This window comes from Eschrichtius robustus, chromosome 15, assembly GCF_028021215.1.
Source record: "Eschrichtius robustus isolate mEscRob2 chromosome 15, mEscRob2.pri, whole genome shotgun sequence".
NCBI lineage: Eukaryota > Metazoa > Chordata > Mammalia > Artiodactyla > Eschrichtiidae > Eschrichtius > Eschrichtius robustus.
The window spans coordinates 43,697,907-43,716,740 of NC_090838.1; positions in this window are offsets into that span (position 1 = coordinate 43,697,907).

Sequence of the window (18,834 nt, forward strand, 5' to 3'; positions counted from 1 at the left end):
CTGGTAATGAATAGAACTAAACATTTCATGTACTGGCACCAGTCTGGGACCACACCTTTTACTCCAATACTCCTTTATTCCACAGTTTTGCTATATAATTTGTGGAAGACAATAGTGATTAGAAGCAGTCTAACTCCTTATCTATTCTTGTACAAATACTTTCTGAGGTTTTCTAAGTTTGAGATGGCATGTCTGCTGCCAAAGTGTTTGTATTATTGGCTATTTTTGCTCCATGATTTTCTGGAAGCTTGTATCAAATCACAGGTCTGTAACTTGCTGCACATCTGATTGATGTGTACAACATTTATGAGTCCAGAACTGAGTACAGATGACCCTTGAACAACATGGGGGTTGGGGCGCCAACCCTCACATAGCCAAAAATTCACATATAATTACAGGTGGCCCCCCGTATCTACAGTTTCACATCTGCGGATTCAACCAACCACAGACTGTGTAGTACTGTAGTAGGTATTTAGTGAAAAAAATCTGCATATAAGTGGACCCCCAGAGTTCAAACCAGTGTTCAAGGGTCAACTATATACCTTATTAACATGTAAAATTAAGAAATATACAATGACATGGTATCATTATTAACTGTTTAAAGTTTTGGTAGCATTTTTCATGTCATTTGTGGATTTATATTAAATAAAATCTCTATATTAAATTCATTTATTTTTTTCACATAATTCCTACTTCAGTGTTCTTAGCAAAATTTCAGTGATACAGTATTTTCATACCTGAAAGATTTAATTATCAAAATTTGGTTTATTTAAAATCTAAGGTGCTAAATCTAATCACTAAATTGGATGTGATGATACCCATGGTAAAAAATCTTGAAAACTGTATTTGAGAGTGAGTTTGTAGAGTGAGGTGAAGAGTCCCTACCAGCAGCCCCCTCCCCCGCCAAGATATGCTACCTGGAAGCTCAATATGTGACTTTATTTGGAATAAAGGTCTTTGCTGATGTAATTAAGGTAAGGATCTTGAGATGAGATCATCCTGGATTAGGTTGGGCCTTAAATAAAATGATGAGTCTCCATATAAGAGATAGAAGAAAGGACACACAGAGACACAGAAAAGTCATGTGAAGATAGAGGCAGAGACTGGAGTGATATGTTTACAAGCCAAGGAACACCAAGGATTGTCTATACTCAGTAGGAACTAGGAGAGAAGCTTGGGACCTATGCTCCCTCAGAGCTTCTAGGAGGAACCAACCTTTTCAACACTTTGATTTTGGACATTTGGACTCCAAAACTGTAAGGGAATAAACATCTTTTGTTTTAATCCACTAAGTTTGTGGTAATTTGTTACAGCAGCCCTATGAAACTAATACAGTATAGTAAATAGTATTAGTGAGCACAATTTTTTCACTCTATCTGTAGGCATGCACACTTTGTCATGTGACTTCTCACTAAACTGGCACTGTATTTCCCTGCCTCTTGACTTTGGCCTTGGCCATTTGACTTGTTGGGCTAATGGAATGAGACAGGTGTGACAGTGAATCAGTTCTAGGTCTAGGCCCTCAGAAACCTTATGTTTCTACTTGTTCTTTTACACTTTAGCCACGTTCAAAGAAAGAAGGTGCTTGGGAGAATAGGCCTGGGAGAATGATAAATAGAATTGCTCCAGCTAAGCCCAGCTTAGGTCAGCTGGCTCCTAGCCAACATGCAGACTGTCAGCAATAAGTAACTGCTGTTTTAAGTCACTACATTTCAATATGGTTTTTACACAGTAAATGTTACCAATATAATGAGGGGTATCTCTCTTTGCAATAACAAAATATTTGCTAAGGACTATTAAAAGTTAATAATTTGTATTTAATGTCCTATTAAAAGGAGTTTTTAATTGAGCAGCAGCAGAATGCCAAAAGCATGTAATGTAATCTCTTCTCCACGTTGGCAGGCCTTGGGTATAGTACCACGTAATCCAACTGGATTTTGATGTTTAAATATATCATCGTAAGTGTTTATATCAAGGACATGAGGATACCTCATGTCCAAAAAAATCCATATCTGATCATATAAGTCTCTCACTCTACACATCTTCAGTTCATTAAGATAAGTAGGTAAATTCCAAGCTCCCTAATAAAGTGTACAAGGCCCCCATGGTCTAACCCTGCTTATTTACCTGTAGCAGACACAGTTGTGCCTCACATCACATCCCCTTAGCCCATCTCTGATTTCATCTGCAGCTACTGTGGAGAGTTTATGCCCACAGTTTATGTCTCCAATTGATCTCTTGATGACAACATCCCACCTTAAGTGTACGCTGCAAAGCCTTAACTTGCCTTCCAGCCCCAATGATTCACCTCCTGGGGTAGAAAGTGGTGCCAGGCTGGGAGAGTTCCCAGGTGAACCCTGGAAATATGGAGGAATTAATACCTTAGGACAACCTCAATTGATAGGAGTTGAGTGCCTGTAAGTAAATATTCCAGCCTTCTTTCCTTTAGGAGGACAACTCTAGGAACTATTATTTATCTTTCTCAGGAGGTGTAGTGAAATTGAGCCCCTATTATACAAAGGAGTGGCCTTGATAATTATTCTTATATTAGCCTTTTCTTCTTAATTGAATTACCCTTCCTGTTCTTTCAATCTTGCTTCCTGGGATCACCTTCCAAATAAAATACCTACATCAATACTTATATCACTGGCTCAGGCTCTGCTTCAGGGGGAATCCAAAGACTCCTCCACCCCAATCAACTCTCTTACTTTTTCTCTTCTTTCATTTCCCTTCACTCATTTTTCATCACTTGAGCTAAATTACTTAAAGTTCCAAATAAATTCTCTCACTCAAATATGCTACTTTGCACATACTATTCACATGACTGGTTGGAACAGTCTCCCCCAAGACCTCTTCTTCTACCCATATCTTAAATTAATTCAGACTTTCTTGCTCTTAAAGCTTTAGCTTAGGCACCAACTCTTTCATGATGTTCCTCCAAAGAAAACAGATGCCCTTTCTCAAGCACTACCATATAAGAATTCATATATCATTAGACTGATAACCTTGAATAATAAGAAAATACTTACTTGCCTTATTATTTTAGTCTCTACTAGCTTGCATATCTTTCAGCATTGTAATAAAGGATAGGAAATTTTGCTCTCAAGTGCACCAAGAGGTAAGCCATGTTAGGAGGTGTTTGCTATCCTCCCCTGTTGAACAACATTCACAGATATTTACCAGCACTGTCCTCAGATACTACGTTTGTGACTCAAAACCATCTTTACTGACAGCTTTGCTTTTATCTTCATTTGTTATGAAGGTCTCTAAGCATAAAATTGTGTTTCTGTATCAAACCCAGCAACACTGAAAAAATGCATTATGATTTAATCCATCTGTTCATTAATTCAACAAGCAGTTAAGTTCATTTGTATGTCAGGCACTGCAGTAAGCACTGGCAATACACAGTTAAATAAGACACTGCCCATGCCCTTTAGAACTCAGTAGTGAGATTCAGGTGATGAAATAAGCCCAAGTATATAGATGCACACATGTTCTTCATAAGAGGAAGGGAGAGCTTTTGACTCTAGACATAAATACAATAAAGCATAATAATGATGGTTGAGTTATATTGAGAGTTTACTCCTTTCTAAGTACAGAGACAAGTGGAATATCTCAAATGCTAACAACAACCCTTTGATCTAAATACAATCATTATCTGTACTGTAATAAATAGAAATCTGTAGCAAAGACAAACGAAGCAATGTGTGCAAAGTAAAGCAAAAAATAAGAGTGAGAATTCTAACTCAGGTTGTCCGAATCTGTAATTCATATGATTGTAAATTACATTACAGATGTGTAGATAATTATATAAGAAATTACCAGAGTGTTCAGGTGAATGAGAAGGCAGTAGTTAATTGGAAAAAGGTTTTAGTTGTTGATAATTGATATTTTGTCCATAATTAACCACAAAAGCTAAGCTGGCACAGTTATTTTTTGCTTTTAAAGTGGATATTTTCAGAATAGAAGTCACAAATCTTACCAAAGTAACTATTTTAATTTAGCCTATCCACACATGCAACCTAAAATTTTAAAAACAGGGTTTTATCTCAGAAGTGTATTTTTTAAACTCACAAATGCCATTGCATGACAACAGAGAAGTGCCATATATTTCCAAAGAAAATTCACTGTTTTGTCAGAGGCCATTCATTTGATATTTTTGATTTACAGCCCTAGTGGATGCTGGGGTGCACGGCCAGGTTTCCCCTATTTTCCTTGCCTTTAGGCAAAGAGAGGCCACCATGCTCAAGAGCATGCCTCATTCTTAGGGTCAGTCCACATGCAAAGACACAAAGGCCAGACCTTCTTGCCTCAATTTGTTGCATCTCTGCAGGGTTATCCCCCATCCCAAGTTCTCTGCAGCATTGGTTGGGGTTTTGGGGTCTATGACTGCATCACAGATCAAGTTTTCCCTCTGCCTAGTTTTGCTTCTTCCATGTCCCCACAGAAAACACTCCCCCCCCAAAATTTCTTCATGTAAATCTCTGCATCAGGGTCTGAAATTTGTCTTTACCCTACTTACAAACTAAAAGTTAGTCTGTTACCCTTTCATGGGTGCTAGCAGAGAAACAAGACTCCTGATTTAGAGACAAATGAAGTCATTATGCATAGCAAAGCAAGCAGCATGAGAATAAAACTTGAATTAGTTCTCCCATGACCCCCAAGCCCAAATGAGACAGGCCGGTACCTGGCACCCTTTGCTTCACTGCTGCAATGCTTGCACCTGGACACCTCTCCTCAAGGAACAAAATACAAAGAAACTGTATGGGACTAATAATAACTGCACGCATGAGTAGTTGGGACAAATTCTGGACAAAAGACACAAAGAGACCAAAAAGCCCAACTGCCACTTTTGAAGAGCTTGGAGCAAATGCAGGGGATCGGGAGCAAAAGCAGGGTACTGTGCATGCCCCCTGCACACACCACCACCTAAAGGGTGGGCAAAACACCTAAGCCACCCCTCTGGCCCAACCCCTGGACACACCCCTACCCTCACCCCATAGAAGGAACCAGCTCGCCCTGGCTCAGGGAGCGAGCAAGCAAGGGAACCTGTTGTCTGTTCTCACTCCCCGCTGCTGCAGCAGCAGGGGCCCCAATAAAGCCTTGCCTGACGTTTTTGTCTGGCCTCTGATCAATTTCTATTGATTAAGAAGACCAAGAACCCTGGTCGGTAACACAACAGTGGCAAAATTAAGGTCCCAGATGGATACCTGCACACACCGTGCATTCTCTCACAGAAGAGGAACACAAGCTTAGGGAATCTGGTATTTTATAATCAACAGTGAAGAAGCCTGCTCTTTTTCACAGAGGGAGACAGTCCAGCTGTCTTGAAATGTCTTGTTTAAAGAGTGGTCAGGGCCTTATGTTCCAGGCACACCAGGTAAAACCGTGCAGGATTGCTCAGGGTTCTCCCAATACTTTGTACCAGAATTTGCTTCCCAGGGCCACCAGTCTATCAAAACAATACACCTTGTAAAATGGACACCGCACGTAACTAGTTTCTCAGCTATTCTCATCATCCTCTGACATACAGCTTGTATAACAAATCAGTTGTCTCAATACTTCTTTAAAAACTAAAGTTGTGGGGCTTTCCTGGTGGTGCAGTGATTGAGAATCTGCCTGCCAATGCAGGGGACACGGGTTCGAGCCCTGGTCTGGGAGGATCCCACGTGCCGCGGAGCAGCTGGGCCCGTGAGCCACGACTGCTGAGCCTGCGCGTCTGGAGCCTGTGCTCCGCAGCGAGAGAGACCGCGATAGTAACAGGCCCGCGCACCGCGATGAAGGGTGGCCCCCGCTTGCCGCAACTAGAGAAAGCCGTCGCACAGAAACGAAGACCCAACACAGCCAAAAATAAACAAATATTAAAAAAAAAAAAAAAAAACTAAAGTTGTACTATAAATTGATAAGGAGTGCCTTAGCCGTCACGTCATGTTTCACTTCTAGAAGCGAAACTTTATATATATATAGTTTTTCTTTTAATTTACCTCAATGAAGTGGATGCCGGAGGCCCACGGTTCCGGAGTCGTCCTCAGCAGTCTCGCACACGCCACATATCAAGAAAACCTCAATCCTCTTGAATGCCTGACCCCCACAAGACTCCGAGTCACAGTGAGGCGGGGCCTCCTCTCCTAGGAGCACGGTCAGGTGGCAGGAAACTGGATCAGGCGCTGAAGTCGTGCTGGCGCGGAAGCGCCACAGTGGGAGCCTGACAGTGCGGGAAGAGAACTGCTCATGCGCGGGCAGCGAACTGCACATGCGCGGGCCGTGAACTGCACATGCGCGGGCCGCAAATCTCTCTCTTTCCAGAACCAATGCCCCGAAACTCCCGGGGCGGCTACGTCAACAGCTGAGGCAGAGCTGTTGGAGCCCCAATCCCAGTCAGCCACCACCCAAGGGCCGGAAACCTGATTCCTTTCTGACTTGCCCATCCTCCAGGTCAGTTTTTAGATATATAACATTGTTAAAGTTTCCCCGGGAAAAAGCTATTACCACACATTGTACTTCTAAAACGTTAAAAAAAAAAAAAAATCTTTAATAGCTTTGAAGTTACTTTGTATCTTCTCAACACTGAGGTATTTGCCTAAAAGCTTCGGATAAATTAATGAGATTTTAAATCTTAAGTCTTGCTAAGGCATTTACACTTATTTCAAGAATTTTACTCTGTGAAGAAGGGGAGGAAAAACGTGTGAGCTTTGTTTTTGTCTGGAAATGTGAATTTCTATTTCTCATATCAAAACCAAAAAATGGAAGACGTGTCTTGGATAATGCTTAGATACTACTGCTGTAAACAATTAAAAATTTTCCTTGAATTTTTCTATGTATTTCCTTGAAAATATGTGGGTCTCAAATTCTTTAAAAATATTTTGGGGAGATTATTTTTATATATAAGGACTTTTTTCCCCCCGAGTGTAAGGAAGAAACTTTGTGATATAAAGGAGTATAAAAATTAAGAGGAAACATGTAGAAGATGAGCAGTAAGATTCCTCAGTGGGATGGAAAGGGTTCATGGAAAGTATACTTTGATTTGAAAGAAAGAAAAAAGGTTAGAATGGAGGGAGGCAATGGTTAGCTGCATTATACATACTCATACATTTATTATCAAGTTTATTTTCTTTTTTAATCTAAATAGTCAGATCAGGTATTCAGTATGTCCTTGCAGGAAAAAAGAAAGGCACCATACTTATACATTGATTTCACCAAAACTCAATATTATAAACTGTTATTTGAGTTGGGAAAGGACTTGAAATTTTTAATGAGTTAGGATTGAGACCAGGTTTCAAGCTACCGTATTACTCTGAATTTGTGATATAAAATTTCAGGATCATGTTTAGATATTGCCAGAATAAAATGAGCCCTGAGTGCTTTGACCAAATTCTTGCTATGAATCATAGAATGTTCCTGTAACAGAAGGTTGAGTGAAACTTTTTTTGGTTGTTTACCAGAAATGGCTATCAGGGTCCAGAGCTGGAATCAAAGAGACTCATATTTGATGGAGACATGACAACAATTGGGTCCAAAACCCTTTATAAAGCTCCCTCACAAATGGAAGATACATCACTTCCACACTCAAACTGCACTCATTTCTCAGTAACTTTGAGGAGAGTTTTGGAGCTCTTTATTTTAACTGCCTATCCCACTGGGAAACATCTCTGAGCACCTGCTCCAGAGCCGAGAATAGGGACAATGTTCCCCTTCTCCTTGAATGACACCACTCCCTTATGAGAGTATTGGATGAATGTAGTAGCCTTCTCAGCTTGCCTCTCTGAATACAGAACTTTTGCCCTATGACTGAGTTGAGGCAAGGGAAATAAAGGCCAGAAAAATCTCAGCCTAGAGTAGGTCCTCTGCTCTATGGAAAGGATGGGTTGAGGAAGAGAGCCCCTAAGTTCTTGGCAACACCCACCAGAAATTTAGCCTCTGCCATTTGTCACTGGGGGATGGAGAAGAGAAATTCTGGTAGCCTGCTCCTGATGTTGAAATACCGTATCTTTTGACTGAGAGGTGAGGGGACAGGGAAACCATTTTTTATTGGTCATACTGCCTAGATTGGCACTTCTGTTTTTGTTTTGTTTTGTTTTTTGTTTGCAATCAAGCTCTGTTACTTTAGTAGAGCTAAACAAGCATATCAATGGCCAGGGCATGAAAGTGAAAAGTGAGGCCAGCTCCTAGGCTGCAGATGAACCTAGAAATTTGTTGGTGAGGGGAACTTGGGTCAGAGGGACCAGGCATGGTGGGGGCTGTGCTTACTGTCTAGGGAGAGGAGAGTGGGGGAGTGAGGGAACAAGTCATGACCAAGTGCCACAGATTCTCACCAAAATTTAGTAAATTTTTTAAAATAAATGTTTCTTAATTTTCTCTATGTCCTTAGAATAATTTTCAGAGACTTTGAATGGTTATCTTTTTTCTACTTTTTACCGGTTGTCACCTGTGTTTCCTTGGGACTGGGTCGGCTGAGCTACTCAAGCTGCCATCCCAGACATCTAAATTTGATAAGAGCATTCTTAATACAGTCACTGGAGCAGATTCCAAATTTTTAGGTATATTTGAGATATCCAGTTTATCAACCCATGAGGACTGAGCCCATGAACTCAAAGCAATTATCTTATAGGTTTTCAGAACTTCAAAAAGGATTCTTACTCAGTCCAACAAACTATTTTTTTGTGAGTCTGTCTTGGATATTGCCAAATATATATTTGTTTGTCCTAAACTTGTTGTTATGGACCTTATCCTGCCCTACATACTAATTTACTTTAATAAATTATGGTCTATAAAATTTATGAATTTAATCTAAAATATCGACCAAACAAAAATCATGTGTGTGCTATATTACAAATTATTTGGGGACTGGAGAACATAGAACAACATTAGTCTTTGTCCTACCCCTATGATCTGAGTGATTTTGTATGGTTATTCTTTCAAGTTATATCCTTATCTGGAACTTGAGATTTTGCTAGATGATCTTCAGGTCAGTTGGAACTTTAACACTCTTTGATTCTGTAAGATAATAGACTGACATCCAAGTAGAAATGTTAAGGAGAGAGTTGGAGATAAGGGATTAGAAGCTTACTGAGAGTTTAAAAGTAGAGATTTATATTAAAGACTGATAATTATTGATTTTGTATTTTGAAAAAAAAGAAACAAGAATAGGTTTGCTTCCTGTAGAAGGACAAATGAAAGAAGACAATCCCCAGAAAGAAAGACAGACACAAGTACAATGAAAATCAGGACATTTTAATGTCTTTGAACTTAAAGATACAGAATTTCAAGAAGGAAAAGTGATCAATAATGTCAAGAGACAAAAATATCCACAACATATTTGGAAAGAAGGACTTTTGACCTAATAATTTGTAAAGCATATAACAGTTTTGAAGAGTGGGAAGGAAAGTAGTAAGTTTGTAGGAAATAAAGGAAAAACTAAATAAGGAAGCAATTAAAAATTTGAGTATAAAAGAAAGAGGATTGGTAAGACCATTTTGTAGCTTTGATTACATACACATTTGCAGGCAACTAGTAACTGCACCACTTGTAATAAGTTTAATAAACTTTTCCCTGAATTGTAAATAGAATACTTTCATTTTTCCTGAATTAACCTCTTTTGTATGTTAGAGGGAACCTACTATTTATATAATTCTTGGATTTGGTGTATAATTTATTTTTACTATGATCATGTTTTCATAGATAAATAGTATTCTATTATACCTCCTTTATCCTCTGTTTTTTAGACGGCATCTTATTTTTGTTTTATGTAATTAGATCACATTATATATAAATGTTATATTTGAATGACTATATAGTATAAAAATAATCTGGACATTGATTTGATTAAATTTTCCTCAATAGAAACAGGATATCCAAAACAATATCATGATTTTAAAAGAATATGCTGCAGTCTATACAGTTTAATTTTAAAAGTTATTCAAATGTATGTAACTTTTATCATTTTTTTTCTCAATCTTCCATTCCTCACTTTGGAATTTACCACACCCATCTGCTGGTAGGCTGTAACACTCCTACAATTTTCCTCAGCCTTCTTCTTGGCAAGATTTCCTCTAAATGCAAGTATTGATATAAGATTCCAAATTACTTCACTGATTTTTCTTCTTTCCTGGTGAAACAACATCTTATTGATTTTGAGAACTTGTTCCATTTTAAGTAGCTTATCGAGAAGAAAGTATATTCTTTCATGGCTATAATCTTTACATCTTTTTTAACTTGGAGAAGAAATTTTGTAGGAAAGATGCAAAATCAGCCTTTAAGTATCCGAAGGGCTATCAGATGGACAGGAATATATTTTTTTCAAATGGTAGAACTTGGACAAAGCGGTGGAAGCTGCAATATCTTGGCTCAGCATACGGAGCTTTATGACAGTGGAACTGATAACCTCCAGAGTGATGCTGAGAGATCAAGCATTCTTGGAAAGAAACCCCTGGACTAGGCAAGAGGCTATATCAAAGCTATAAAATTTGCAGTCAAAAGGCACTTTAGAAGTTATCTCATCTAACTTCTTACATTTACGAATGAGGTTAAGTGAAATGCCCATGATCATTCAATGTAATGAGACCTAATCTAGCTGATTGTTGTATTCACCTGCAATGTTTTCTGTGCCTGTTTGTGCACAGTGGGGGCATGGTTGCTGGTTAACTGCAATTTACTGACTCATCCCAAGACTACAGATTTGGAATTTCTGCTCATGGGCATGGAAATGTGATTTCTGATAATCCACTAAGTTTGGGAACCATTGATATTGCCAGGGACACCAGGTTCCCAGTCATGTCTGCTTTTAACCGTTTGACATTGGTTAAGTCCCTTCCACATAAAATCTATGACTTTTTTCTTTAAAACAGTATTTCTCTGTTCAGTGAAATATGTGATCTACTCAATGTTATTTTAAATTGGATCAACTTAGGTTGTCCACTTAGGTTGCATTCAACTTTAATTAGAAACTGTTCTGTGAAATATAGAAATTAACAAGAAATTATGCTAGTATGAGACTAAACAAATGTGAGTGAGGCCAGCAAACCATTCTGAAAATAAATAAATAAATAAATAAATAAATAAATAAATAAAATTAGATCCAAACATATTCTAATCTAAGAGCTGTTAACAGACACAGGGAAGTAGATTACTGATTTATGTTTGTTTTTTTTTTTTTTGCCAGTTCCTACAATTTCTCTTGATCTTTAATAAATAGCTGCTGGTTTCTGCTATTTTCTAAGATTTGGTTTTTTTATTATAATTAACTCTTGAGTATCCTTTACCAATAGTACCTGCATGGCTATAAAGCCATGAACTTTTCAGGAGAGGGATTCTAGTTTATGAGAGTCCTCCTTGAGAGGTCATGCTAGAAGTTGGATAAAATATAGCAGAATTGGTTTGACAGTGCTGAATTCAGAGGAAGTCTGATGAACTACATTCTAGACTTGCAGTTCCTCTATATTAAATTAAATATATTTCGTTCAATTATTTGATCATTTCATAATGCAGCTTTTAACAAAACGTCATTTGATATCACTAAGTCTTTCCTGTATGTTTTTCTTTTAAAGCTGTATCTTACTCATCCGTTTATGTTCAGCTAGTTTATTTACCTATGTGTAAATGCTTATATAAATCTCTTACTTCTTGTGTAACCTTAAAAATCTAGATAGTTTCTTTAATCTTCACTTTCCTCATATATAAAATGATTGAGGAGGACCTTCAAGATGGCGGAGGAATAAGACGTGGAGATCACCTTTCTCCCCACAAATACATCAAAAATACATCTACATGTGGTACACCTCCTACAGAAAACCTACTGAAAGCTGGCAGAAGACCTCAGACTTCCCAAAAGGCAAGAAACTCCACCTGTACCTGAGTAAGGCAAAAGAAAAAAGAATAGGGATGGGACCTGCACCTCTGGGAGGGAGCTGTGAAGGAGAAAAACTTTCTACACACTAAGGAGGCCCTTCACTGGTGGAAATGGGGGGTCGGCAGGGGGGGAGCTTTGGAGCCATGGAGGAGAGTGCAGCAACAGGGGTGCAGAGGGCAAAGCAGAGAGATTCCCACACAGAGGATCGGTGCCGACCAGCATGTAGCAGCCTGAGAGGCTTGTCTGCTCACCAACCGAGTGGGTGGGGGCTGGGAGCTGAGGCTCTGGCTTCAGAGGTCAGACCCCAGGGAGAGCACTGGGGTTGGCTGCGTGAACACAGCCTGAAAGGGGCTACTGCACCACAGCTAACTGGGAGGGAATCCAGGAAAAAGTCTGGAACTGCCTAAGAGTCAAGAGACTATTGTTTCGGGGTGCACAAGGAGAGGGGATTGTAAATCAGTGGAGCAGGATAGAAAGCCCAGAGATAAATCCACCCACATATGGTCACCTTATCTTTGATAAAGGAGGCAAGAATATACAATGGAGAAAAGACAGCCTCTTCAATAAGTGGTGCTGGGAAAACTGGACAGCTACATGGAAAAGAATGAAATTAGAACACTCCCTAACACCATACACAAAAATAAACTCAAAATGGATTATAGATCTAAATGTAAGGCCAGATACTATGAAACTCTTAGAGGAAAACCTAGGCAGAACACTCCTTGACTTAAATCACAGCAAGATCCTTTTTGACCCACCTCCTAGAGAAAGGGAAATAAAAACAAAAATAAACAAATGAGACCTAATGAAACTTAAAAGCTTTTGCACAGCAAAGGAAACTATAAACAAGATGGAAGGGCAACTTTCACAGTGGGAGAAAATATTTGCAAATGAAGCAACTGACAAAGGATTAATCTCTAAAATATACAAGCAGCTCATGCACCTCAATATCAAAAAGACAACCACCATATCCAAAAATGGGCAGAAGACCTAAATAGACATTTCTCCAAAGAAGATACACAGATTGCCAACAAACATATGAAAGGAAGCTCAACATCACTAATCATTAGAGAAATGTAAATCAGAACTACAATGAGGTATCACCACACGGGTCAGAATGGCCATTGTCAAAAAATCTACAAAGAATAAATGCTGGAGAGGGTGTGGAGAATAGGGAACCCTCTTGCACTGTTGGTGGGAATGTAAATTGATACAGCCACTATGGAGAACAGTATGGAGGTTCCTTAAAAAACTAAAAATAGAACTACCATACAACCCAGCAATCCCATACCCTGAGAAAACCATAATTCAAAAAGAATCATGTACCACAGTGTTCATTGCAGCACTGTTTACAATAGCCAGAATATGGAAGTAACCTAATTGTCCCATCGACAGATGAACGGATAAAGAAGATATGGTACTTATATACAATGGAGTATTACTCATCCATAAAAAGAAACGAAATTGAGTTATTTGTAGTGAGGTGGGTGGACCTAGAGTCTGTCATACAGAGTGAAGTAAGTCAGAAGGAGAAAAAGAAATATCGTATGCTAACACGTGTATATGGAATCTAAAAAAAAAAAAAAAAAAAAAATGTTCTTAAGAACCTAGGGGCAGGACAGGAATAAAGACACAGACGTAGACAATGGATTTGAGGACACGGGGAGGGTGAAGGGTAAGCTGGGATGAAGTGAGAGTGGCATGGACACATATGCACTACGAAATGTAAAATAGATAGCTAGTGCGAAGCAGCTGCAAAGCACAGGAAGATCAGCTTGGTGCTTTGTGACCACCTAGAGGGGTGGGATAGGGAGGGTGGGAGGGAGACACAAGAGGGAGGGGATATGGGAATATATGTATGCATATAGCTGATTCACTTTGTTAAAAAGCAGAAACTAACACGACATTTTAAAGCAATTATACTCCAATAAAGATGTTAAAAAAAATAAAATGATTGAATTTTACTTCTTGTCTAGGGAAGCTTCATCCTCTCTAATAAGGCATTCCCTTGAAATAACTTGCTCAAGCAGAGATATCAGCTTACAGTTATAACTCAGTCATTGGTAAGTCCCTCAGTCAGTAATACAAAAATAGAACATTCTCCCAAGATTTCTAGAATAGAAAGTCTTAAATTCACAGTGTTCCAATGCCATTCATTTATGTCTTCCTACCTGTTTAGTCATACCTACCTACCATGTGTATTATCTGCTTCTAACAATTTATTTAGAGTTTTAGGACTATGATATATACAAGGACCTTCTCTCCATCTAGATACATTTAACCAATCTTCTGGTCCAGATAGAACTGCTGTCATATATTCCTATTAATTTCAAATTATCTAGATTCTCCTTAATTCTCTGGTCCAGAAACTTTCGTTGGTGTTCATATTTTTGAGTACATTTTAGACATATGTCTAGCTTTGTATATTACTGCCCCACCCCACAAGCTTTAACTGATTGTCTGTTTTTATAACATGTCAAAGAGAGCCATTTATACATTCTATTCCACCTGTCAGTCAGTCCTTATGAGGCTGCAAATGGTGTAAAAAATGTCATTGTTCACCAGGTAAGTTAAAAAAGCAGTGTTAAAACTTTCATTAGATTTTTTTAGAGCAACAGTAACCAACAGAGACAATTTGGATAACACACTTGCCTGTATGTTTGATATACTTTTAGTTATTTTAAGAAGAGCAGTAATTTTTCTGTTGTCAGTGTATAGGTGAAGCTATCAAAAATGTTAGAAATAAGAGAAATATGAGTATTCTCTGTAATTTAAAATGTAAAATCAACTGAAAATAAAATGGACATATGCATATTGCCTTAAGAAACATAATAACCCCAATGTCAACTTGAGTATATTAAGTTATTCAAATACAGAAATAAGTCAGGGAGGGAAATGACCCGTGATCATTTAGCATCAGTGGATGGACTGACTAAAAAGTATATTGTTAGTGGCCTCAGCTAATGTACTGGGAGTGATAGGACCCTTTGACAAAGACTCCATTTTATGAGATGGTTGTGAACAAGCCTGATTCTGTAAAGTAGTCTTATTCTAAATAGGTATGTATACAGTGAAACTAGTCTGATTATTTTGAAAACTGTCTCCCATTTTTGGTGATAATTCTTATAACAAAATAACACATATGAAGAATACAGGATTGTCATGTGGGTGTTAATATTTTGAATATTATGAGATATATGCATAACATTTAATAGTTTGGCTTTATGAACTAATACATTATTCGTATGATCTTGGTAAATAGAAGTTTTCCCTTGAGAGACAAATCTGTTGTCATTTTACTAACAAAAATCAAGCTTCTGAGCATGTAAGACTGACTTGGGAAATAATAAGCTCCCCTGGGTCTATGAGACATCTTAGGAGATCCTTTGATATTCTTTCCCCCAGAAATGAAAAATGTAACTGTAAATGCCTGATTCAGACTTTTAATTTCCACATTTGTGTATCAAGGCAAGTGCTTTCAAATTCACAAATACTTTGATTCAAGATATAGCATAATATGTATTGTTTTCTCTTGTCCATCCATACCCATGAGGGCAGTGACCTTCCTGTACAAAATTGCATTCTTCATAGTGTTAGCATCAGTCCTAAGCATGTTTGCTGTGTGTATTTTAATTACACATATATTTTAGGCTATACAAGATATTGTTATTTTTCTGCAAAAAGTATTTTAATTTTTGGGGGTCATTCTGTCCTCCATCTTATAGCTAGAATTTGGGATATTTTTCCTTATGCTTAACGTATATGTTTAGTACTTCCTTAAATGCAGGTCTGGTTATGATAAATCCCACTTTGTGTGTGTGTGTGTGTGTGTGTGTGTGTGTGTGTGTAAAATATCTTTCTTTTATTGTCACTTCTGAAGAAAATATGACTGGATAAAGACTTTTAGCCAGTCCCTCATCCACCTCCAAAATTTGAAGATATTCCATTGTCTTCCAAGACAGAAGACAGTGTTTCATTGTTGCATTGAGAGGTTAGCAATCAGTCTTACTAAGTTACTGAAGGTAGTATGTACTTTCTCCTTTTGTTTGAAATATGGTACTCTTAAGATTTTCTTTTTGTGTCTTTTTTCAAGCACATTTACACTTTTGCATGTAGTTGTGATTTTCTTTGTAGCAATTCTTGAATATATGGTTGGATATCTTTCATCAGTTTTGGAAAATTACCAGCTATGATCTCTTCCAATGTTTCTTCTGTTACCATCCTTTCCAATTTACACTTGCTACTCCACTTAAAGATAATATAGAGCAATTAGCTCAATTACCCTTCTTTATTACATAAATTCTCTCTTCATCTATTTTTCTTTTTGCTTTCTAGGTTTTATCTTCTGATCTTAGAGGATAAAACCTAGACTAATGGAAAACATAGACTAATGGAACAGAACTGAGAGCCCAGAAATAAATATTTGACAAGGGAGTCAAGAATACTCAATGTGGAAAGGATAGCCTCTTCAATAACAGTTGTTGGAAAACCTGGATAATCACTTGCAGAATAATTAAATTGGACTCCTATCTTACATCACTCACAAAAATTAACTCAAAATTGATTATAGACTTAAACATAAGACCTGAAACCATGAAAGTCCTGGAAGAAAACACAGAAAAGAAGCTCCTTGACATTGGTCTTGGTAACGAGTTTTTGGATATGATACCAAAAACATAGCAAAAAAAGCAAAAATAATTAAGTGGGACTACATCAAACATAAAATCTTCTGTATAGCAAAAGATACAATCAACAAAATGAAAAGACAACCTACAGAATGGGAGAAAATATGTGACAACCATTTATCTGATAAGGGGTTAATATCAAAAAACATCTCAATAGCAAACAAACAGAAATATTCAGATTAAAAACTGGGCAGAAGGCCTAAATAGACATTTTTCCAAAGAAGAAATACAAATAACCAACAGGTACATGAAAATATGCTCAACACTACTAATTATCAGGAAATTGCAAATCAGAACCACTATGAAATACCACCTCACATCTGTTAGAATGGCTATTAACAAAAAGACAAGAGATGATAAGTGCTGGTGAGGATGTGGAAAAAAGGGGGCCCTTGTGCACTATTGCTGGGAGTGTGAATTGGTATAGGTACCTTGGAAAACAGTACGGAGTTTCCTCAAAAAATTAGAAATAGAGCCAGGATATGATTTAGTCATCCCACTTCTGGGTATATATCCAAATAAAATGAAATCAGGATCTCGAAGGGATATCTGCACTCCAAAGGTTATTGTAGCATTGTTCACAATAGCCAAGATATGGAAACAACCTAAGGGTCCATTTATGGATGAATGGAAAAAGACACTATATGTATATGAATATGACATGTAATATTATTTTGCCATGAGAAAAGGGAATCCTGACATTTGTGACAACATGGATAGACCTTGAGGACATTATACTAAGTGAAATAAATCAGACAGTGAAAGATAAACACTCTGTGATCTTATATGCAGAATTTATAAAAGCCTAACTCATAGAAACAGAGTAGAATGGAGGTTGCCAGGACCTGGGGATAGGGGAAATGGAAGATATGGGTTAAAGTCTATAAACTTCCAGTTACAAGATGAGTAAATTCTGGGGATCTAACATACAGCATGGTGACTATAGTTTATAATACCATACTATATAGTTGAAAGTTGTTACGAGAATAAAGCTTAAATGTTCCCACCACAAAAAAATAGTAATTATGTGAGGTAATAAAGGTGTTAATTGATCCTACTGTGGTAATCATTTTGTACTATGTAAGTATATTAAAGCATCACGTTGTACACCTTAAGCTTTCACAGTGTTGTATGTCAATTATATCTCAATAAAACTGGAAAAAAAGAACGGGGCTTTGGTCCCTTGGATAGCAATTCTATTTCTGATTTACCCTCATATCTAGGGTATAATATTTTGTGATTCTATATGACAGCCTAGGGGACTTACCTGCTCCTTTTCTCACCTTGGTAGGCTCCAAACTCCAGTGTTTGTCTCCCAGCCTGTGAGTCTCTCAGAATGTTCAGTTTCTCAGTCTCTCAAGAATCTCTTCTAGATTGACATACATCTCTAAAGGAATAATAACTCCTCAAATTTCTCTCACTTCTTTGGAATTATTTTTTCTCTCTAGAACTTTGCCAAGTAATTCTGCAGCACTTTCATAGCTCTGATAATTTCAAATAGATTTAATTTTTTTTTAAAGATCTTCTGGTTACTGTTATCAGAAAATTTGGTCTGAATGTTGTATCTCTAGATCAGGGAGTGTTTTAAATTCATCTCAAATCAAATAACTTAGACAAGTCCAAATAAATAGCAAAACCATATATATTTGTTAATTCTTGTTTTATAAATGATATCACCAATGTATAAAGCAAAAAAGGTGTCTTTTCCAAATAACTTACTTATATCAAGACTAATATCAGAAACTGGGTATTTTTCTTTATATTCCAGTGTGTTGTTTTTTTTTTCTCTATATCATGCTGTCCTCTTTAAAAACACTCGAATCTCCTCTTCCAGGAGTACCCAAGTTAAACCTTTCTCATTCTTGTTATTGCTACCATACCAAAAAACCAGCAGTAGCACTTTTTTGTTTGCACTTTATTGTATGTTAATATTCTCATGAAATCAAAAGAGCATTCTCAATACCAACAATGTTGTAATAAAACTGTTATAGTGTTACATTGCTCAGTGGTGCCAGTGCTTTTAGAAAGAATTTTTGGAATATCTATAAAAATGAAACAATTATACATCTCTAGATGTACCCTTGGCCCTCCAGAGATAATCTTTGTAGCCTATCCATCAATCCCCAGTTTCTTGTCTCAGGATTACATAGAAATTTTGGAAATTTACAAAATGGTGAGAAATCCTAAGCATTGACATATATGTAATGAACATTTCTGAGAGGAGGAAATTTACAGACCTTGTAATGTAAGAATTAAGCAAAAGTGCATCTAATGGAAGAATCGATGATGTGTTTACCAAGTACT